We start from the raw sequence: 15,037 nt of genomic DNA on the forward strand, positions 1-15,037 counted from the left end.
AACGTATAGGATCGTCATGTCTAATTATAATATGTATGATCTATATGTAAGCTTTTCTTTTAGGTAACCCGCAACCAAACAAAACATGCTTGTACGTAACAATGAAGAGTAACTGACAGACAGGCAACACGAAGCAATCTACAAGCAGAGGTTAATTCGATTAATGTGAAATGTTAAAATTAAAATTAAATTATGGGGTTTTACGTGCCAAAACCAGTTCTGATTATGAGGCACGCCGTAGTGGGGGACTCCGGAAATTTGGACCACCTGGGGTTCTTTAACGTGCACCTAAATCTAAGTACACGGGTAATTTCGCAATGTTCTAGACGTCTCGCTGATAGTTATAAAGTGGGTTGATAAATCACTGTTGTATTTCGTGTCACAAATGAATCATCTTAGAATAATTAAAATAAACAAATAATGCGTTAAAATTTACATCTGACTTGCACATTTGTTTCTTGGTATTCATGGAAAGAGAAATTGTTTTCATGGAGATTGTTCGTATTTTGGTTGAGCAATACAAATATAAATGTACCGTGATGAACTTAACCATTACATGCTTGGAAATTGCCTTTTCGAGAACTATTTTGCGAATTACAGATGTCAATACGGCAACCCCCTTTTTATACTTATCAACTTAAGCAACCTTTAGCCTAATAATGTTGCAGAAAATCAAATCATAGCCGTGTAACGGGGCAATGCTATACGTTTGCTTTTCTTAGACTTAAATTTCCAAGGTGAAAAGATTTGCAACAACGGTAACGTCTTGTCACGTAGCAGTGACGTTGAAGACATCAGTGCAAAAATTGTGAATGACGAAGCTGATTCTTTATTGGGCGATCCCGAGCCCAGCAAAGAGACTAACTCACTCTACAACAAGAGCGGCGATCCCAATCGTTGGTGGTAAATAAACTAATTAGCAGCAAAACGCGTCGAATTTTTTTACATGAGTCATCGAAGGTTCCAGAGTAATCCCTGGTGCCCGCGTGTCTTCCAAAAAGTACTGCACAATTCGCGTCGCTCATACAATAAGATTACATAAGCGTCGGTGACCACAGACGACAGATAGAATCATGAATAACATTCGAGAAACTGCCGTTGCACGAGTCATCGCGTCCAGCGCCGAGCGATAACGTTTGACATTTGTTAGCCGGTGAATAGCGCTCACCAGTGAAAGATAAACAAGTACATGTGTCAATCTTTACTATTCACCTTTAGTTCTTTACGCCGAAAACATGGTCTTATGTCGAATTAAAATGATCTTGAATTCAAATGATCATTGCTTGAGTGAATGTCCGTAGTCACCAAATGGATCAGGAGAACAATAAGCAAACACGGATTTCTACACGCTCCCCCAATGCTGAGCCATAGCACTTCTGCCACCAAACTATGAAACCGAAAAAGTACATAAACGTCTTTAATATTTATTATATAGTATAGAAATGTTTAGAAAATGTCTGCCGCGTCTGTAGGATTTTTTGTTATACGCATACTTATGTAGCAAGAGGCTGTAGATGTATTCTCACCCTACGTCCCTTCGTCATATAATTCAGGCAATGCTGCACGAACCAGACCGCCCGAGAGGCGTCAAGGATCTTATCATTCGCAACATGGCATCAATTCAAATCTACCCTACGAGGAGAATGCTTCTTCGACCCTAGCGCAACAGAAACCGTCGAACTCTGCCGGTGAGTAAGCAGGGCAAGAGAATGCGAGGGATTCCCTATATTCTTTTAGTTCAAACCATATTTTTCGTTATTCGTACTCGTGAACGTTCATAAGAGTGCGCTGTATTCTTGAGTAAATATAAGTCCAGCAATTACTAGTGGGTCATGTTCCCTGTGCTTATTCTGCTTCAGGTTCTATATATACCTTCTGATTGTGTTTCTTTTCTTGATACGCTTCACTGCTGTAGGGAACGATATGGTCCTGGAGGATGTCAAAAGAAGCTTTTAAAAGCCAAAAGGATTACCTACCAAACACCGTTCGTTTTATTGCCATAATGGGAATTGGAATTCGAGCACTGGGTCTCAAGAAAGAAGCGACAGCCCTGATATTGAAGACCAAGAGAAGAAGGAAGAGTCGAGCCCTTCCGGTAAAAAATAAGCTCTAGATCATAAACCTCTGAGCTTATGAGCCAGGTGTGACAGCGAGTCTGCAGCTGATTAGTTAGATGCTTTGCAGCCCTTTCTCAACAGCATTGCCACTTATGTAGAATCGCATAATGAAATAAAATTATTGTTGCTCATCGTGCATTAGTCACCTGTTCCACAGAACGCATCGATCTGTAGAAAAAAATATGAGAGAACCGTGGGCAGCTGATCAACTTCAATACACTTTGAATGTCATTCTCGCTTTCGTATTCAGGTTTCGTGATGTAATACAGGCTACAGAGTATGTACGTACGTATTTTCTTGCGTTCGAGAAAATTTGTTTTCCACATAACCGCAGAGTACGTAGCAACTATCGCATGACTGTATATCAAAATCTTTCAAAGAACCTTTGTAAATGCGTTGCAGAAATCGCCTATATTATAGCTAGAAAAAAATTGCGGCAATACCCATCTCACAATGGCTACCGACGGTAATGCGTTACCATTGAATCAGTATAGCGACAGAACGTATTGCCACCATCGAAGCGAGTTATCTATCAGGCGTGTGCTTGAGCGCGACTCCTCTTTCGCACTCGCCTAATACCACTCGCTATCATCAAGAGCTGCTGCAGCGAAGGATGGCCTCCGAAATGCATGGCGCGCTGGTTCGTGCGAACGCCGAGAAAGGAGTCATACGGCAACCGGACTCCTCCCTTGCGCTTCTTCCTGGACGTGCTGCGTCATCTACTGGCACTGCCGAGAAGTCTGCGCGTGGCTTCTGAAACAGGAAACGCGTTGCGTCGGTGCCTGCTAATGGTGAAAATTGTTCCCTCGCTTGCGGCGCACTCAGTGGCACATACTCCGTTACCCAAGCTGGTGAGAGGCTCATTAAAGAGCGGCACATAGCCAGTGCATTAATGGCGTAGTTCGCTAAAGCCTTGTCGTGAAAGGTATTCACGGAAAAGGAGCACATACCCAGAGCATTTGTGGCCAATCCATTGGATAGCTGTTCGTGAGGAAGCCTTGTGACGTCGGCTTTTTTCCACTAAGCATCGGACAAATTAAAGGGATTTTTTCGTCATTGCTGGGCGTCACATTCTCAGTGTGGCGCGTGCCTAGCTACACAAGTTGGTGTCAAAGACGTTCATTGAAAAGTGTCACACGCCTACTCGCGCATAGCCAGTGACCCAGGTTGGCATTGAAGAGGTTCATCTGGAGACCAGCACAGACCGAGTGGCGCATAGCCAGTACTCATAGGCCGGAAAGAGTTTCTTTCTAATAATGGTACCTACCGAGTTCGTTGAAGTTCGTAGAAGAGGTTCGTTGAAAGAGGTTCGTTGAAGAGCGGTGTGTATGTACACACTGTCCCCTACTCAGTAACCCAAGCTTTTCCGAGAGTTGGTTTCGAGCGCTGTTAACTCAGCACAGCAGCGCAATGCACCACGCATTCTATCAGCGACTACCAAGTGGCCCACCCTGGTAGGCGGGAAAGCACTTATATACAAACACACTGTCGCGAAGCACTTTGGAAGTAAGCGTTCGCGACTAGCACGATAGAGCAGCGAGAGGTAACACAGTCGATCGAGCACCGAAGCAAGGTGATGATGATGATGATGATATCCTCAGCACATGGTTCGTACCCACTGGCCAAGATTTGGGCACCTGATTGGCCAAGAATTGGGCACCTGAACTTTTAGATACGGTTTTGGAAACTATACAGTTACAGTGAAATTTAGTAATCAGAACAGACAGAATAATTTTCCTATACTGCACTTTTTATAATATAAACGTCATGCTATATCTCTAATTGTAAAGGTATGGATTTAAAATTTTATTCGTTTTGTTGATTGAATGAAACCACAAACGGCATCAAACACGTCCCTGTGGCTAAAGCCTATTACCGAGGCACCGAAAGAGAGTACTATTTCTGATGTTAAATTTACCCCTAATTTAGCAAGCGGAATTTCAAGAAGTCTTTTTCTTTGTAATTTATACCGACGACATATTAAAAAGTAGTGTTCTACGGTTTCTATTTCTAGACAGAATGGACACAGCGGCGATATCGCCAGACCAGCCCTGTGTAAATATAGGTTTCATGGTAGGACACGGCAGCGTAATTTTGTGATTATTACTTCCGATTGTCTTGATGGACACCACTGTATATTCCACGGAAAGTTTAGGTGCTGAAATTCAGTCCATGATGTTATTGTTTCAATTATATCTCTACGAATTGAAAAATTCTGATATCTGATCGCGGTTATTTGTGCCACCACTGGAAGGACCGATATTATTGGTCCATTCAGGGATGCTCGCGCTAATGAATCGGCCATTTCATTGAAATGTAATCGCAGTGTCCTGGTACCCATAATAATTTTACAAGATTCAGCTGGGGGGGGGGGGGGACTAATGTTAGAAACGTCTTTAGAGCTGGTGAATTAGTTGAAGCTGTAAGCGGAGTACAGACAGAAAGGGAATCTGTTATAATAACCACGCTGGATTCATTTAAAGGGAGTTTACGCAGTGCAAGAATCATTGCTAAGAGCTCAGCTTCAAATACGGGAGTAAAATCTGGCAGTCTCAAGGAGAATGCCTACGCCCGCCTTATCGTCGTTCACAGAACCGTCAGTGGCTATTATATTAATTGTGAGTACTTGCGCAAGGTAATCTTGCAGTATATTAATTAATAGCCTGACTGAATGAAACTTAGGTTTATCTTCCTCGTCGTCGTTATCCCTCTTATAGCAAGAACCCCACTGCTCCTTATTTTACAGTACAGTTATCTCCCCCGCAGAAAAAGGAGGCGTCCCGGCGACCTATCGGTATGACAACACAGGCGGATCATAGTACGGCTTGAGACGCTGGACATGCTCAATTTCGCGTCCTCGACGGCGATGATCCAAAGGTAGCTCGAGGGGTTCCACAATATAGTTGACTGGAGACGATTGGTTGATCACGCGGTATGGGCCCTAGTACTTCGACGCGAGTTTCGGTGACAGTCCAGGGGTAGGGGTTGGAACCCAAAGCCACACTAGCGAGCCAGGCGCATAGGATGCAGGAGCAGGAGAAGTTTCTCGAAGGTGCTTCTGGCGTTGCTGGTCTTCTGACGTAAAGATACGGGATAGCTTGCGACACTCTTTTGCGTGTGCAGCAGCTTCAGACAAGGTAGTGGTCTCCGTGGTGTCAGGGCGGTACGGAAGGATAGTATCCATTGTGGAAAAAGGTTCGCGTCTGTACAGTAGAGAGAAGGGCGAAAATCTCGTCGTAGACTGCGTGGCGGTATTGTAAGCGTAGGTCAGAAATGGTAGACCATGGTCCCATTTGCCTTTGGTCGGATGCAACGTACATGGCCAGCATGTCACCCAGAGTGCGATTAAAGCGCTCAGTCATGCCATTTGTCTTCGGATGGTATGCAGTAGTGGTGCGATGAATGATGCGGCATTCCTTGAGCAGAGTCTCGATGACGTCGGAGAGGAAGACACGGCCTCTGTCACTGAGTAATTCCCTGGGAGCTCCGTGGCGAAGGATGATGCGGCGCAGGAGAAACCAGGCGACGTCACGCGCAGAAGCGCTGGGCAAAGGGGAAGTTTCCACATAGCGCGTAAGATGGTCGATGGCCACGATTACCCAGCGGTTGCCGTCTGATGTGATTGGCAGAGGTCCATAAATGTCGATGCCCACTCGTTCAAAAGCACGTGCTGGGCAAGACAAAGGCTGCAATGGAGCGGTTGAACGATGAGGAGGATCTTTGCGGCGTTGGAAAACGATACAGGAGCGGACATAATGACGGATGAACCTATACATCCCCGCCAGTAGTAACGAACGCGTAGACGCGCGTATGTCTTAAGTACACCTGCATGCGCGCACTGGGGGTCGTCGTGGAACGCTGCACAAATATCCGAACGTAGATGCCGATGGATGACAAGCAACCATTTGCGGCCGTCCGGGAGGTAGTTACGACGGTACAAGAGCCCGTCGCGAATGGAGAAGTGGTGTGCTTGGCGACGTATTGCGCGAATGGTGGCGATGGGGTGGATAAGAAACTCAGCATGGACACAATCCATGGGTCTTTCTGCTGCTCCAGAAGAATGTCCGTGGCAGCAAGGGAAGACTCGGACAATGAGGCCTTCGGGGAGGTAACCTCGTCTGTTAGTGGTGAACGAGACAAGGCATCGGGATCCGAGTGTTTTCGGCCAGAACGGTACAGCACTCGAATGTCATACTCCTGCAGTCGAAGGGCCCATCAAGCCAGACGACCGGATGGTTCTTTTAAGGACGACAGCCAGCACAGCGAATGGTGATCAGTTATCACGTCAAATAGATTGCCATAGAGATACGGACGGAATTTGGTTATGTCCCAAATTATAGCGAGGCATTCTTTTTCTGTTACAGAATAGATCGATTCAGGTTTAGTGAGTGCACGACTGGCGAAGGCGACGACGTACTCATCGAAGCCAGCCTTTCTCTGAGCGAGAATGGTACCAAGGCGGACGCCACTGGCATTCGTGTGGATTTCAGTTGGAGCGCTTGGGTCGAAATGGCGCAGGATTGGAGGAGACGTCAAGAGACGACGCAGCTTTGTGAATGCGGCATCGCAATCCGGTGACCAGGTCAAAAGGTTGTGGCGACCACGAAGAAGCTGCGTTAAAGGTTTTATGATGCTGGCCAAATTGCGGATGAAACGGCGGAAGTATGACGCTAACCCAATCAAACTGCGCAGTTCTTTCAAGGTCTGTGGTCGTGGAAACTGGGCAACAGCTTGTAGTTTCGCCGGATCAGGGACTACACCTTGTTTCGACACGACATGGCCAAGGATGAGCAGCTGCCGGGCGGCGAAGCGACACTTCTTCAAGTTAAGCTGGAGGCCAGCATCGGCGATGCATTTGAGGATGCGTTCAAGTCGAAGTAAGTGGGAAGGAAAGTCCGGTGAAAAGATAACGATGTCGTCCAGATAACACAGGCATATCTGCCATTTGAGGCCGCGCAATATGTTGTCCATCATTGTTTCAAATGTTGCAGGTGCGTTACACAGGCCAAATGGCATCACGGTGAATTCAAATAAACCATCAGGTGTGATGAAGGCCGTTTTTGGATGGTCGGACTCAGCCACTGGCACTTGCCAGTACCCGGATCATAAGTCTAAAGATGAGAAGAATTCGGCGCCTTGTAGGCCGTCTAGTGCGTCGTCAATACGGGGTAGTGGATAAACGTCCTTGCGGGTGATCTTATTGAGGCGCCGGTAGACCACGCAAAAGCGAATTGTGCCATCTTTCTTTTTGACCAGCACTACAGGAGAAGCCCAGGAACCGTGCGATGGTTGTATGACACCGCGTTGGAGCATGTCTCCAACATGCTCAGCGATGACGCTACGCTCAGTGGCGGATATACGATACGGCCTGTGGCGTAAGGGTGCATGGTAGCCGGTGTTGATGTGGACAACAGTGGAAGTACGGCCTAAGCGAGATTGTTGTAGGTCGAATGACGTGCGAAAGCGGTCAAGGAGATCTGGGCGTGCTGACCGGGAGTGAGGTTGGGATCAATACACCTAGAAAATGTAGGGTCACATGGCGGCGCCGAAGTAGAAACTTGAAGGGCCATAGCGTCAACCTGAGGCGAAGCCGGGTCGTCAGGCACATCATAAAGGAAGCTTGGTTCGATTTCGTCAGCATAACCAAGACACTCATCGTGGAGCAGGCTAGCAGGGCAAGGAAACAGGTTTGAAACATAAAGTGCACTGGAACCTTGTCGAATGGCAAGAAGGGTAAAAGGAAGCAAGAAGGCATGACGGCGAGCAACAAGCTTAGACGGCGTGAAAAGAACTCTAGAGTCGGGAAACCCGACGCAGGAAACGGGTACAAGTGCGGCAGAGTATGGAGGAATCTCGGTGTCGGCGGTGACGAACACACGACCGGAAGCATGATCAGTATCTTCCAAAAACTTTGGGGCCGAATGGCGACAGAGCAAGTTCAGCACGGGCACAATCTATAACGGCATGATGAGATGACAGAAAGTCCCATCCTAAAATCATGGCCTGGGAGCAGCGAGGCAGAACAAGAAACTAAACACGGTATAAAGTCCCACTTTTAACAACACGCACGGTGCACTTCCCTAAGGGTTCAATCGGTGCAGCGCTTGCGGTGCGTAATGAAACGACAGAATATGGCGTCGTGACTGTTCTTAGTTGAAGATGAAGCTGGTTAGAAATCACTGATATTGCTGCTCCTGTGTCTACAAGCGCATGAACGGCAATGTCTTCTGTATAAACTTCAAGGACGTTCGCAGGAAACAAATTGGGGCTTGTGGAGCTCGTTGAGATTGCAGTTCTTGACTCCGGAACTGCGTTCCTTAGTTTTCCTCTCGAGTAGCTTCAGGGCGACGGACAAGTGGCGACAGAGAACGCCGACGGGGTGACGGAGACCGACGGGTGTTGAAGGTCCGGGAAGCAGGAGGTGAGGCTTCGAAGTGCTGAGCGGCAGGAGCGGAACGGAACGGAGAGTCGACACCGCTGCTTTGCGCCCTCGGAGAATCCGAAGTATACCATCCGCGCTGGCGGCAAAACCGTGCTACATGCCCAGGCAGGCCGCACGAATAACAGATAGGGCGGTTGTCGTGGGTGCGCCATGGATTGACAGCAGCGGGCTGAGACTGATAGAGATATTGGCGAGATGGGCGCACAGGCTGCTGTGGCGGCCAGTTGCTGCTTGTAGGGGCATATGTTGCAGCTAAATGCGGCGTTGAGGGAAAGGCGCTGGTAGGTCGCGATTGAATAGCTGCAGACGGGGGCCTTGGATTCGCGACAATGGTAGCGTATGTAATTGGAAAAGGCATAGGAGGCGGTTGATGAGCAAGTGGGACGGCGTTAGTGACTTGTTCCTGTATCACCTGACGGAGATCGGAAGACAAGGGCGACTGTGACGCTTGACTAGCTGGCAGAAGAGCGAGTTGGCGTGCCACTTCTCGTACAAATTGCTTGATTTGGTCGAAGATCGCTAAACTGCAAGTAGCACTGACACCATCACTTAGAGCTGAAAGCGCGACATCCGGAGCGAGAGCTCGGCGGGTAGAAAGCCGTTGTTTGCGCACCTCTTCATAGCTCTGGCAAAGCGTCAGGAGGTCATTGACCATCTGAGGATTCTTCGCCAAGAGCATTTGGAAGGCGTCATCTTCTAGGCCTTTCAAGATATTCTTGATCTTATCATCTTCGGTCATATCTGGGTTGATAGGCCGGCAAATATCAACTACATCTTCAATGTAGCTGGTAGAGGTTTCGCCCTTTCGTTGGGCACGGCAGCGAAGCTGTTCAGCTCGAAGTTTGCGCACAGCAGGGCAACCGAAGGCCTTTTGAAGTGACGTTCGGAAAGCTGTCCAGGTGGTAAAGTCATGCAGCCTCATGGTTCCAGAACCAAAGATGGGCGACGCCGGAAAGGTAGAATGGGATGTAACCAAGCTTGTCAGCTTCAGTCCATTTGTTGTGGCCACTCACTCGTTTGTACAGTGACAGCCAGTCCTCTACATCGTGGTCGTCAGTGCCATTGAATATGGGAGGATCCCGTTGGCGTGGCGCGCCAGGACAGACGACCAGAGGCGGTGCCTGAGGTGGATTGGGAGGACTAGTCTCCTCAGGGGTGGGAGCTGTGACAGGGATCGTCCGGCTTCGAAGTTCCAGTTTTGCAAAAGGCCCAGCACCTCCACCAAATGTCGCGAAGCACTTTGGAAGTAAGCGTTCGCGACTGGCACGATAGAGCAGCGAGAGGTAACACAGCCGATCGAGCAAGGTTTATCTTCCTCGTTGTCGTTCACCCTCTTATAGCCACAGCCCCACTGCTCCTTATTTTACAGTACAATACAAACATGTAGAGATAGCAACCGAAGTGTGCGTGAAGTACGCATTGAAATATGATTTATAAGAGGTGAGTGACGAGATGTGTATTGTAGATATGGTAACAAATGTCAAAGTTGACATAGCTAGGTTTATTACTACGTCTCCTTCAGTGTGCCTGCATCAGAAGTAAGCGTAATAAAAAAAACGCCTTAAGCCTGATGGATATCGTAGCTGTCAGCCTGCCGGCTTTAAGATAAGCAAGTAAACATTTCTTACACTTTTTCCCCTTCACGGGCCGTGAATGATTCTGCAGGCTTTCGCTTCCCTTCAGCTCACATCGGCGGCAGAGTATGGGCGTCCTTTTGACAGCGCTTTAATCTAGCGAGATAAATGCTACGGCCACCTCGCAAAAGTCTTACCAAGGTTCTAGAGTTTATACGGAGAAATTACAAATGAATACTCAGAATGCACCCGATCAACCCAGACGAATGCCATCCCGCTTTCTCGAAATGTGGCCAGAAAGCCACGATGGAACTCGTCGTTTGGGAAAGCCCCGCAGACCCACTATCCGAAGAACTCCAGAAGCTTGTAATCTCACAACATTGGGAGACCCTGCTGGCCAGTTCAGCTCCGGAAGTACGAGTCAGGGTTACACCACGAGCCCAAGATGTTGCTTTCAGCACCGCCTGAGGGCCATGTGGTGGTGTCGCGGAAGCCACCACTACCACTATTGATAATAAAGTTTTATGACTGACTGACAGTACTTCTCTAGAACCAGTAATAAGCCCATCAAAAATAACCATATGCCCTATATCCAGTAATCGCATTCAAAAACATGGGAATGTCACATGAAATAAGTTATGTAGGTTTTCATATATCACGTAACGCATGTTACCTATACTCCCAATTTATGCGAGTATATGCAGATGCCGTATAAAATCACGCATGTCGTTATACATCACGTGCCCCATAAAAGTATACGGGGGTCGCATATAAAAATTTGTATGTTCATACCTACCACATGTGGCGCCCCCTGCCGCGGTGGCGTATCGTGGCTTCAGCGTTGGGCTGCTGAGCCCTACAGCGCGGGATCAGCGCCCGTGTAGCGTGCATTGGGTGCACGTATAAGAACCCCAGGTAGTCTAAATCATTCCGGAGTTCCCCAGTATGGCGTGCACATCAGCGTATCCTGGTTTTGGCATATAAAACCACAGAATTCAATATGTGGCGTGTCATATGGGAGCACAGGGGCGCTCATAAAAAACAATTTTACATATATAATTTTCAGTTGCAGCATATTATTTAGTAAAAATACATTGAGCGGATTACAGGTTATGTAGGAACGAGAGACTCAGTCAGACGATGCAACGAGACCCTCGATTAGTGCATATATGGCGAAGCATATGGAAAAAGCAGTAAACTAGTTGTACAAAAACATAAGCAAGAATTTAAAAAAGAACAAGAGAACACTATGCTGGTACGCGTACAGTATCAACAGTGCAACACATTAGATGTGAAGTACATCCTTTTAGTTAAATATTATAAAGATTAATACAAGACATACAAATATCCTAAGGTAAAGAAAAACGAGGAATGTAAACTCACTTAAAAAGCTAATATTGCTTCTACTCACGCTTGAATGCATAAAATGATGATGAAGGCTTGAGAGATTTAGGCTAACCATGGCGTAGTTTTATCTGCGAATGAAGATGCCAATTTTTTTACAATTGCAGCGATCTTTAGGGAAAGCTAGCTTGAAGTTACATGAAAACCTGTTTTTTATAAAGAAACTTAGAATTGATGCATTCATGTAAAATCTGTTTAGTTAGTAATTTATAGAGCAAAGTTCTGAGATCATAGTTGTAGATGATAAAGTTGTGAATATTATTTTGACGAAGTAATGAAGCTGTGTTTGAACAACAACCGCTGCTAGTAACAATGCGTATTACATGGTTTTGCAAGTGCTGTGTAGTTGATAGACGACTTTATATGCTTATTCCCAAGAAACAATATCCTTAGGGATATGGTTTGATAAGAGCGAAATATAATGCTTATAAATACTTATAGGAATATGCTTTCTACTTCATTATTGCTGTAATACCAAATGCTGACTCATGCTTTATGAAGGCAATGTGTTGAGAAGACTTTAGGTTAGATTTCAACTTGATTCCTCAAATTGACACACAGTCGAGATGGGAATGCGATAACCATCTAGAGTTATTTCAGGTATGCAGTGTTGTTCGTTGAGTTGTTCGAAAAATCATGAATATAATTTTGGCAGTGTTTACAATTGAATTGTAGTGATAATTAGTTGAAAGATTACGGTTTCCAAAGATTGTAGCAAAATGAATTGGTTGAATCATGTGCGTACAGCCACGCATTGCGCAGAACTAAGACACTGGCGTACATCATTATTAAATCATTATTACTTGTTTGGTTCTGAGAAGTGAAGCTGTCGTGAAGCAGTTAAATAACAGCCATTGAAATGATTATAGTCGGTACAGCGTTTTACACCATAACGATTACCTGCCAGACAGTGAAAACACCAAGACGCGGAGACCCCCACCACGTGCTTCACGTGAGCGCGCATTATAGTGTCCCCGGGATTTCCCCCTATATATGCATGACACTGTATACAGAATGGCTGCGCCCAATAGATTGAGAGGATCCTGGAGCCGCTGTACTCGGCGAAATACCGACCAAGCATATGCGGCACAGCCCATATCCTGCGAAAGTAAGGATGGGAAGGGTAAAAATGTTTGCTTTATTTTAGGAATTGTGCTTTTTATGACGTATCTTTCGAACAATGGGCATATTTAGGCTTGATTTGTTTCATCACGGAGTAATTCCGTAGAAAACAAGGCCAGCAGCCAGGACATCTCTGATGGTAGTAACGACAGCAGTGCTGTATTGCATGTGACTGGTTCCGGAAGACAGCAGCCCCCCGCCACGGTCAGTCGGGGAAAGTTCACAAAGAAAGAATCATTTTAAAACGCAGAATGGTGACTCAGTATGAAGCCTTGTGATACTCCTTAATTGACAACTTTAGAAGCTGAGTTGATCCCTTCCGTAAAACTGCTTGCTTTCTATTCTGCAGGTAGCTTTTCAAAGTTTTAGCGCAGGACAGTCCTCTTGACGTCAACAAAGTAAAGAGAAAAAATTTGTTGCTTCTTGTTTGTCCTTTTTCCGCTGTATGTGGGTGCTGCGAACGTATTCCGGATGCAACGTTACTAGCTCCCCAAATCTTCAACTACACTTCAATCCACAAATTACAAAATTACATTTGTAGGAGTTGAGTACAATAAGTGGTCTAACATTATTATGCCTGATGGCACGGGTTTAAACCGGTTCTTCAACGTGAAATTGAGCACAAAGGAAGGCTTGAGCCTCTATGCGTACTCTGCAACGACCATAATTGTAGAACACTCAACAACTTTACAGTAGTTACTAGTGGAAGGTGGTGGTATTTTAAGTGCTACATGCAAATATGCATACATTAGCACTTCTACTCATGAAGTAAACGTGCAAAAGCCGAAGCATAACGACATGTATAAATGACATTGTTAAAGGGGCCTTGAAACACTTTTATAAATAATCATAAAATGGAATCAATATTCAAGTGCGTTGCCTAACGTATATCGAGCCGCCCCCTCCAAAAAAAAAAGAAATATTTGAGTCATTGAGTATAACCGGAGTTAGAGGTAGTTGAAAGTTGATTCCACACCGATGCGGGGCTTTCTCGCTGCTTTCGTCTCCACTAGAGCACTCGAAGCTGCACAGGGGGAATGGCAAGGGGACAATAGCCGCGAGGCTCCGTTCTAAAGTTGCGGGGACCACGCATCAAAGCATTAAGATATTGCTCTTGGGTTTAAAGCCGAAGCTTTCATTTGCCTACAATTCCATCTTTCCGTCTGGGTCGATGGGATCAGTCGGGGTCTCGTTGTGATTCAGACTAAAAATAAATGAAGAGCGTCCACCGGCGGGATTCGAACCTCTGCGAAACAGCGCAGCCGCTCAATGTTTGAACCATTAGGCCACAAACACATTTATTTCTTCGTTATTACATGAGAGTGAAATATTCTTTAAAAGGCAAAGAACTACAGAAATGCACGAAGCTTTTCTTCCTTCGTGCGAAGATGCCCGTCATCTAACGCGAAACGAAGCAAATAGACTTGTTAGTCCCGCTCTTTAAAATGTTAGTCCTGCTCTTTGCTTTTTCTCGAGAACAATGGTAAGGTGTGCAAGGTGCTTGTATGACCGATGACCATTAGCGTTAAAGCGAACGATGACCATTAGGCGTTAAAAAGAACTAGGGGAGTTCTTCAGGCTAAATTACATGTGGACAAGTTCAATGAGCCCTTTGTAACAGGTAAACGCTCTCTTAAGTATTCCCACGGGTGCTGTAAGAAGTTCTGTATGTGCAAAAACTCACGAGAAATGTCAAGCGTAGTGAATACACGCGGATTACCGAAACTTGACAGAATTGACCTGATTGACAGAAAAGGGTAAGCATCCTGAACTGGGGCATAGTTTAAGTGGCGATAGTGAAGGCATAAACGTGTGGTGACGTCCTTTCTTGGCGCTAGAACAAGGGGGGAGCCCGAGGGAATTGAGATGGCCTCACTATACCGGTGTCGATCATCTCATGGAGGGCCCCCTTATGCACGTTCAGAGGCCCTGGGTTGCAGCTCCAAGGTCTCGTATCTCCCGTGTCAATGAGATGACACTGGACAAGAGTGCACCCTGATTTCTCCGTGAACATTGCTGCAAAGGGCTCAAACGTGCATGGAGGCTGTCCTTTCTGCGTCTCCTGGAATGTACAGTTGTGTAATGTGTCTAGGATTGTCGACGGTAGCGCATAAAACCCCTGTCATGAAGACTGTTTAGTCGCGTGTGTTTTGCGCGGGGGGTGACTGGGAGGGGGGAGTTGGCTACGGCAAAAGAAAAGAGATCACCGGCACACCGAATCCACCGTTTGCCACAGAGAATACTAGTTTCTCCCGCACAATAATGCCACAACCCAAAGGATGGGTACAGAAAACCCAGGGCAATAGGTAAATCTCTGTCGCCACGTTTTGTACGCGAAGGAGAGCCTAAGACACAGCAGCACGCGGAGTAACAACGAC

The sequence above is a fragment of the Dermacentor silvarum genome, chromosome 3, assembly GCF_013339745.2.
Source record: "Dermacentor silvarum isolate Dsil-2018 chromosome 3, BIME_Dsil_1.4, whole genome shotgun sequence".
In the NCBI taxonomy this organism is placed as follows: domain Eukaryota; kingdom Metazoa; phylum Arthropoda; class Arachnida; order Ixodida; family Ixodidae; genus Dermacentor; species Dermacentor silvarum.